The sequence below is a fragment of the Cryptotermes secundus genome, unplaced genomic scaffold, assembly GCF_002891405.2.
Source record: "Cryptotermes secundus unplaced genomic scaffold, Csec_1.0 scaffold280, whole genome shotgun sequence".
In the NCBI taxonomy this organism is placed as follows: domain Eukaryota; kingdom Metazoa; phylum Arthropoda; class Insecta; order Blattodea; family Kalotermitidae; genus Cryptotermes; species Cryptotermes secundus.
The window spans coordinates 153712-163861 of record NW_019720566.1 but is presented as its reverse complement, the minus strand read 5'-3'; positions in this window follow the sequence as shown (position 1 = coordinate 163861).

The window sequence follows — 10150 nt, the reverse complement described above, 5'->3', positions numbered from 1 at the left end:
CCTTTTGTACTAAAGTGTAATTTCTGACCTTTTTTTTTTTTTTTTTTTAAATCGCATGGGGGGGGGGGGAGTCCAGCTGGGCCCACTCGGCACGGCGCCCACTGATTGGCCTATTGTACCTGCCCCGGGTGATTATAATGATTGAGAATTTGGTGGTATGGAGTTTGGCAGGAGAAACCGAAGTACTCAGAGAAAACTTGCCCCACCGCCACTTTGTCCACCACAAATCCCACTTGACCAGATCCGGGCTCGAACCTGGACAGTAGCAGTGGGAAGCCAGCGACTATGGAGCGGCGTATTTACTCCCATTCATTCCTTTGAACCAGCCGGTCTGCCGCGTCTGCTTGACTTCTGCAAAATGAATAATTTCATTCTACGTGCACACTGAATGCCCTTCTTACTTATTCTTGGAGCTGAGCCCTTCTGGAAGAGCCGCCAATTCTGCAGTTACTCAAGAATTTCCCAGCATTTTATGGAACCCGAAGGTTCATTACCGTGTTCACAAGAGTCCTCCACTGGTCCCTATCCTGAGTCAGGTCAATTCAATCTCTCTAAAATTCATTTTAATATTATTCACCCACCTACGCCTTGGTCTTCCCAGTGGTCTCTTTCCTTCTGGCTTTCCCACCAATATCCTATATGCATTGCTTGTTTCCCCCATTCGTGCTACATGCCCTGCCCACCTCATACTCCTTGACTTGATCATTCTAATTATACTTGGAGAAGAGTATAAGTTATGGAGCTCCTCATTATGCAGTTTTCTCCAACCTCTTTTCACTTCATCTCTCTTCGGTCCAAATATTCTCCTCAACACCCTCAGTCTATGGTCTTCCCTTAATGTCAGAGACTAAGTTTCACACCCATGCAGAACCACAGGCAAAATTATAGTTTTGTATATTCCAATTTTTATGTTTTTGGACAGCAGACGAGAAGACAAAATGTTCTGGCCCGAGTGGTAGCAAGCATTACCAGGAGTTCAGTCTCCTCTTAATTTCCTCCTGAATCTGAATGCCATTCTTATATTATTAAAAATAAACAGTTAACGATAACTGTGCTACTTTGTATACAGTGAAACATAACTGACATTGTATTATTTAAATGTATGTCATATTGAAAACTGCTTCAATTAAAAGTCATACACATATTTTAATAATATATTATATTATAGCATCCGGCTGCACATCACTTAGTGTCCAATGATACTGGTTCCACCGTCTCACGTGAAAAGCGCTTTTCTATAAAACTCATTAAAATGTATTCAATTTAAAAGTTGTGCACATCAAATAACTCTTAACAAAAGTTTTTATTACGTGTTTCGACCAACATGGCCAACATGAGATGTGTAAAATTATAGTTGAGGAAACTGCTGTGCTTATCGTCGCTTCGGTTGTTAATATACTCGTATGGTCCCCTTTGTGCGCATGCATATTCGAAGTGACGCGTTGTTCTTCTTGCTGTGTTCTGCTGTGTATCTATTTTAAGAATTTCCGTACCAACAATAAGATCAACCCGTGAATCTGAACAGAAATACCACAGAGGGGGGCCACATATTAAGAAGTTAAAGCCACGATATGAGAAGCACAGCAGTTTCTCAGCTATAATTTTAAATTTTTGATTATGACTATTGTGGTCGAAACATGTAGTGAAAAACTTTTAAAGTGAATAAACTTTAACAAGTTTTATAGAAAGATGTGTTGCACGTGCAACGGTGGAACTAGTAACAATTGGTACAACTTTAATGATTCTATATGATATCTTACATGTACTTTTTTCTTGTAGAGGTTGCATTCGTTTTCAAATTTTGATACAGTTCAACACTATCTTCAAGTGAAGTAAATAAAAGTGTCCCTGTAGACCTCTCATAATAAGTCGTATTTCTCTGTTTAACAGAGTTGTTCCACAAATTTTCAGATGCACTGTTCTTTTGACTCACCAAATGCTCATGCCCGCGTAACTTCTTTAAGAAGATACGTGCGTTATTGTTTAGGACAAACTGACTCAAAGCGCCATACGATGACTGTGAGAACATAATTTAAAAATTTAAATTAAAATTTTCATGCCCCTTATTTGGTGACGAATGTATCTGACAAGTATTAAAACCCAGTCGCTATAACTTTTTCATATCTGGGTTAACATTTGTGACGGATGCTTGCGAAAGATCATATTGAATGCTACTGAAATATTTTTTTTCATCTGAGTTGTTATCGAAGTTCTCTTTTCTGCCACGACTTGACACCCCATCAGAGGTATGCGCTTCACATGTTGGTAATCACAATTTTAACAAGATCAGAAATGAAAAGGAAGGACGGATTCAACGTTAAACCATACATTTTCAAGTGGGATTTGTGGTGGACAAAGTGGCGCTGGGTCATGTTTTCTCCGAGTACTTCGGTTTCCCTTGCCAATCTTTATTCCACCAAATTGTTCATCATCATAATTAGCTCGAGCATGTACAATAGACCTAACAGTGGCCGACGTGCCGAGTGGACCTAGCTGGACTCCACATCCCCACTATGTAAATTAAAAAAACATACATTCATGCACCGGGTATGGGAATTTATGAAAGCCGTCACGACATGACCTTTTGATTTATTGCCACAGCACTGGAAATGACAACTGTAAAACTTCACTAGTGGAAGAGCCTGTTAAAATTAAACAGATAATTATTTCTTCCGTGTCTTCATTCTTTACCTTTATCCAGAAAGACGAACGCTGTTCTTAAGGAACCGAGCTGCAGTTCGGCTGAGGGTACAGCTGTGACATTTGTGGGGGTTCCGCTGATCCCTCCAGAAAACGACAGAAGGAAGAAAAAATCCCTCTCACCTACCAGAATTCGAATCTCGATTCCTCGATTGTCCAGCCAGTTACGTAGCTGGTATTTTTTTCCTTGGCACTACAGCCCCAGTGGGCCTAGGCCTACCTCCATGAACTCCGTTCACTTCGGTTTTTCTCGATCTTACACATACGGTAGGACTCCTTGGGCGAGTGATCAGCTCGTCGCAAGGCCTCTACCTGTACACAAACACAGAAAAAAAAGCACACAAACATCCATGCCCTGAGTTGGATTCGAACCCACGACCCCGGCTTCTGAGCGAGCGAAGACAGTGCATGCCTTAGACCGCTCGGCTACCGTGACCGGCACCTAGTTGGTATACCAACTGAAATATACCATCTCGTTTTATGAATACATATGCGGTAGCGTATTTGGTTGAGGCACTATTCTACAAGTCGGAAGGTCGAGGGATCGAATCCCGATGAGGTGGATTTTTCAATTTACCTAATCCTTCCAGCCGCACTATAGCCCTGGGGTCGACTCAACCTCTAACAGGAATGGGTACCAGGAATATTCTTGGGGGTAAAGGGCGGCCGGCGCGTAAGGCTGACAACCTCACCGCCATCTATGAGCCGATTGTCTAGAAAATGTGTAAGCCTCAACATCTCACAACCCTACAGCCTTCACGGCCTGTTGCAGGGATACATTACTTTCCTTTAAGTTATTACTGAGGACAATCCTTATATGTGTCACGTATTTTTCGTACACTGTTAAAATTTTGAGAAATTGCATGAGAGTATGAAATTCCTGTGGGTGCCTCAAGAGTGCACGTGTCTGTACAAGCACAGACATCGGACAAACACGGCTTTTATTGTAAAGTAACTGAAGGCAATTTGAAAGTTACTCGTTTCGACTACCGTATTTACGCATGTATAGGCCGCGTGCGTGTATAGGCCGCAGCACAATTTTCAGACAGAAATTATAGAAAAAATAATTTTCTTGGAATATTATTTCAGGAGTAGAACATTCTGTATTACTAATTATGAATATATATTTTTTTAAAATGAAGTGTGATTTCGAATATTTCGAATATAAGCCGCACCCCAGTTTCCCTCTTGAATTTTTGACAAAAATGTGGGGCCTATATATGCGTAAATACGGTATTTTAATTCAACATCGTACCTTACTATTTCAGATGTGCAGAGGAAGCTGTATAGGTTCCCTTTTTGCAAACACATGGTAACATACGTACAGGAGATGGCAACACATATGTCACATAAGCAGGCGATAGTGTACGTGCATTATTACTGGGGCAGGTGCAGGGAGTTTTTGTGAGAAGTACTCCTTGGATGGGCCCCTTGTGAAAACAACAATAGTTATAATTATGTGAGGGGATGGTGCAGACAATAATTGTTTGTGATAAATTACGTGTATATTTTCTTTCGTAAATAAACTATATATGGAGTAAGACACTTATGGAAAATGTGACACAGTTCAGATACTTGGGAACGACAATAACAAATCAAAACCTGATTGAGGAGGAAATTAAGAGGAGATTGAACTCGGGTAATGCTTGCTACCATTCAGTTCAGAACCTTTTGTCTTCTCGTCTGCTGTCCAAAAACATAAGAATTATAATATAAAGAAGTATAATTTTAATTGTGGTTCTGTATGGGTGTGAAACTTGGTATCTGACATTAAGGGAGGAACATAGACTGAGGGTGTTTCAGAACAGTGTGTTGAGAATATTTGGACCGAAGAGAGATGAAGTGACAGGAGGTTGGAGAAAGCTGCATAATGAGGAGAGCTAGTACTCTTCTCCAAGTATAATTAGAATGATCAAGTCAAGGAGGATGAGGTGGGCAGGGCATGTAGCACGAATGGGGGAGACAAGGAATGCATATAGGATATTGGTAGGAAAGCCAGAAGGAAAGAGACCTCCGGGGAGACAAAGGCGTAGGTGGGTGGACAATAATAAAATGGACCTTTGAGAGATAGGTTGGGATGGTATGGATTATATTGATCTGGTTCAGGATAGGGACCAGTGGAGGGCTCTTGTGAACACGGTAATGAACCTTCAGGTTCCAGAAAATGCTGGAAAATTCTTGAGTAGCCGCTGATTTGGCGGCTCCTCCAGAAGGGCTCAGCTCCATTAGTAAGTAAGTAAGACACGGAGATGGTAATGTAGATTTGGATTCTGTACTGATCTATAGAGAATCAGACGCCGTCTGCTGTGTTGTCTTGTATTTTTTGTGCTGTGGTGTAAGGGACGAGGGATTGTTGAATGTAGATCAGTGTGTCGTGTAGTTTTGTTGTCCCACTTTGTAATTGAAGGTGGCGTCGAAGATGGGGTTGTAATCATCTCATCAACTGTCGTTTAAACTCATTTTCAATTTTGGCATTCTCATAGAGGTGGAGCTGTTTTCAAGAACATATGTTTTATGTATAGGTGTAAAATGTCCATCAATTCATTAATATTGACGTATGTGTTTGCAAGAAGTGCACCTATATCCACATATGAATTACAGAAGTGTGATAATGTCGAACTAAAATCACCGAAACGTATAATATTTAGTTGCTTGTAGTTATTTCACGATAAACGTTCTATTTGATTGAGATGTATACTGTTATATACATTTAATTTATACAACAGGAATATAGTCAGGCATTTCCAGAAACTTTGCTTCTTTATTTTATATTTGAGAAATTAGAGTAACATTCACACACAATTAATCAGACTTCTCCCGATTTTGTTTTGAGGTATTATTCAGAGTAAAAGTAAAATAATATAAAGTTGGTCCTCTGCTTAACTAATTAAGCGCTACACCATGAAGGAGTACCGGGGAGTGGATTCAGAGTAGCATACCTTAGTGTCAGACCGCCTCTGTGGTCTAGAGGTCTGAGTTACTGACTACAGATCCAGGGGTACGGGTTCGATTCCCGACGCTACCAGATTCTCTGAGAAGTAGTGGGTCTGGAACGGGGTCCACTCATCCTCGTGAGGATAACTGAGGAGTTATTTCAAGTAAATAGCGGCTCCGGTCTAAAATCCGAAATTAACGGCCGTGGGGATTCATTGCGCTGACCACGCGATACCCTCTATCCGCTGAAGTTGGCACTAACTTCGTCGAAAGCAGCGGTCGCTCGGTCGGTATAGTTCGCTTGCGGACTAAAACTAAGGAGTTTGTTTTTAACTTTTGTATTTGTTATATAATTCTTCTATTGCTAGTGGGGTGGGACTAAGTCCCTTGCACTGCGGCCACTTCTGGCCTTTTGTACCAGCCCCGTATGATAAGTGAGGGTGATTGAGGAGCAATTGGTGGAATGAAGATTGGCAGGGGAAACCGAAGTACTCGGAGAAAACCTGCCCCAGCGCCACTTTGTCCACCACAAATCCCACTTGATCATACCCGGGTTCGAACCCGGGCCGCCGCGGTGGGAAGCCAGCGACTAACAGCTTGAGCTATGGCGCGGCCAAATGACAATATAAATTCATATACATTCATTCAATAGCCTGACTTCTTTGACTCCCAAAGAGACATCGTCAGAGGTATTCTATCAACAGTACTTTTAGTAAAACCTCTCAAGATTTCTAAAACTTTATATTGTAATTACAAATAAGTATGTTACAGTGAACGAGGGTGGAAATAAAGTAAGGTAAATCTATCCATTTACCTACGTAATTGTGTAATTAAGCATTATGCAATTAAATCATAGTTTCTAGCGGACGTACAGCTCCACCCTCTTTAACCTCGGTACTAGATGTAGGTGAGTGGTCAGCTTCACGCCCCTGCTGCCTTATCCCTGGAGACAGAGCCCCGGGTAACCATTGGATGTGTGGCTGGGTGGTTCCCAGATCCGGTCTGGACTTCATGGATGGCAGAAAAAATCTGTTGCCCTACCAGGAATGGAAGCCCGGCCGTTCACCTGTAGCCTAGCCACTGTACCGACTGAGCTATCCCGGCTCATGTATAAATATGTTATAACTAGCAGCTGAAGGACAACATATGCATATATGGTAACGTTCTTATTTGCAATTGTGATATAAAATTTAGGACGAACGGACAGTCTTGTATAAATCTCGAGTGGTCTTGCTAAATGTAATGGCTAATAGAACGCGTGATGGGAACATTGCGAGAGTCGATACGTGTCGTGGCATTGAATACATACATATTATTTTATGCTCTAGCTTGGTGGTGTTTACAAAGTTATACTAAATCATGACGCTTTACAATGGTACACAAAGTAATGTGGGAATGAGTAACATTCAAAGTATTATCTTCGCTGATTATGACGCGAATGTTAAATGAAGTAAACGTACACAGTACGTGAAGCACGNCCCCAATTCTAGACTGCAAGAGATAAAGTACACAAATTACTTCTACTCAACACGAGTTCCAAATCATACAACAATCAGAACACAATGAAAATGAAATCAACAAAGACATCACTTTGAGCGGTGGGGTAAAATTTCAGATTATGCAGCCGGAAGTGCATTCCTCACCACTCTCATAAATCAGAAATTAAATCCAATATATTGTTGCGTGCCGCCTAAAAGCCAGAACAGCTGACCGGGCGTCCATTGCTAGACAACCGTTTCTAAAACACCTTTCCAAGACATCGCATACAGAGACGTCCATTGCTAGACAACAACTCAGTAACTATGTTTCCCATACAATGAGGAATAGTGAATAACTCGTTGCCTAGGCGGCAACTGTAAACACGACAACGCGTACATTGGCAGACGTTAGTTACTACGGGAATGAAAGCCAGAGCTACGCAGTTCCCGCTGCAACGAACACCCTTCAAGGTGTCTTCTAGTCCGTCCGACTGTAGAAGATAAGAGACCAAACTGAACACAGAACAGACCTCCACCGTGACCCTGCGAGTCGTGGAAGGTGACGAAAAGGGAAGTCTCAAATCTGAGGCAGTAAAATACAGTCGCGAGTTTCGAGGGACTCGGACCCGAGAAAGACTGCGCTGGCAAGGGCCAGTAGCATGTAAAAACGACAGACCCGTCCTCTCGTCAGGGAGGGCGTCCCACAAAAAAAAAACCGTAATGTTCAACAGTAAGAAATATCTGGTCATGAGCCCCATCTTACTGACTGACTGATCGTCAGTCGCAACGTGACTTGGACTTGGAAAACAGACTGACCGTCAGTCGCAATGTGACCGTGACTTTGACTTGAGAACAGATAACCGTGTGGAGGAGGGGTCGAATACCTCCACCGTGACCCTTCGAGCCGTAGGAGGCGACGAAAAGATAAGTGTCAATTCTGGGACAGTACAATATGGTCGCGAGTTCCAAGGGACTCGGACCCAAGAAAGACTGCGCTGGCTAGGCCCAGCATCATATACAAAAGACAGACCCGTTCTCTCGTCAGAGAGGATGCCCAGCAAAAACAAGATCGTATCTGTCAAAGAGAAATAAATATTTGGTCATGAGCCCCAGACCGGGCTCGACACCAAGACTTACTGGCTGACCGTCAGTCGTAATGTGACTTTCACTTTGACTTTGAGAACAGATGAGATCAGAGAAGACTGGAGCGGAGATGAGATCAGTGGCGAACGGAGCAGAGCTAAGGAGAAACCAGCTCAGCCAAGAACTAGAAGACGAAACGTGAAAGACGACAGACTAGTCAGGTCGCATCGTCTGGAAGACGCTATTTCAGAGTGACTGAAATTGTAATTGTAGACGAGTTATCCAATAAAATCGCTTCGTCTAATCCGAAACCCACAATTATTTGTCACGGAACCTCGGACACGTGACAATACATTTCTGGTTTCGTGACGTCAGTACAGATACTGAGGAAGTATCTCTCTACGGCCCTACAATTCTTATGGGCCGCTTTTTCAGTTTCTTGATATTTTGCACAGTTGGTAGAACCCCTTGGATGGGGAGTCAGCCAGTCGCAAGGCCGCTACCTACACACAGAACAACAGAAACATAGAATAAACGCACACAGACATCTATGCCTCGAGTAAGATTCGAAACCACGATCCCAGTGTTCGAGCGGGTGAAGACAGTTCATGCCCTAAACCGCGCGGTCATTTTCATTAGCTTACATAGCGGAACTATCGACACCAAGACTTACTGGCTGATCGTCAGTCGTAATGTGACTTTCACTTTGACTTTGAGAACAGATGAGATCAGAGAAGACTGGAGCGGAGATGAGATCAGTGGCGAACGGAGCAGAGCTAAGGAGAAACCAGCTCAGCCAAGAACTAGAAGACGAAACGTGAAAGACGACAGACTAGTCAGGTCGCATCGTCTGGAAGACGCTATTTCAGAGTGACTGAAATTGTAATTGTAGACGAGTTATCCAATAAAATCGCTTCGTCTAATCCGAAACCCACAATTATTTGTCACGGAACCTCGGACACGTGACAATACATTTCTGGTTTCGTGACGTCAGTACAGATACTGAGGAAGTATCTCTCTACGGCCCTACAATTCTTATGGGCCGCTTTTTCAGTTTCTTGATATTTTGCACAGTTGGTAGAACCCCTTGGATGGGGAGTCAGCCAGTCGCATGGCCGCTACCTACACACAGAACAACAGAAACATAGAATGAACGCACACAGACATCTATGCCTCGAGTAAGATTCGAAACCACGATCCCAGTGTTCGAGCGGGTGAAGACAGTTCATGCCCTAAACCGCGCGGTCATTTTCATTAGCTTACATAGCGGAACTATAAACGTGAAACGAACCTAGAAGTTAGCTCAGGGAGCATGGAAGGATATGACAGCACAAAAGGCAATCCAACAAGAGGAACGAAATTTCTGAACTGTCCCAATACGAAGAGGCTATTTGGCAGAAGCCAAACTAAGACTAGGTTTGTAAATAGTCATTACTTACATAAATCCATTGCCCTTGTTAGGGCATTGCAGAGTTTATTCTCCCCTGTCACACTGCACATTCACATTTACTGTAAAGCATAGCTAATTACTGCAAACTTTAAAGTTTGTGTAAGGAAAAGAGCATTGATATATGGTCACATTAAACTACAGAACTAAACTGCTCACTTCTGCAGTAAATCTGAGCAATGTCTTTCAAGGTCAAGTTAGGAAAACGTATGAACAATGCAGGAAACACACGTAAGTAAAAATTCTCAAGAAGAGCAAGCCACATATAACAAAAGGATTATATCACATCAAATGAAATGGAATGACAAAAGGAAATCGAGATCAAAAGAAAAAGAACCCTAAAACAAAGCCAAAATCGAATCAAACAAACTAAGCCATTTAGAACCAAACCGAAATATAAACTTAACTAACGCTATGTTAACCTAAGGCAACTTTTATCACCGACATAGAAGTTCATACTGAGACAACCAAAGTGAACCAACAATGGAACAAAATAAACTAAACAAAA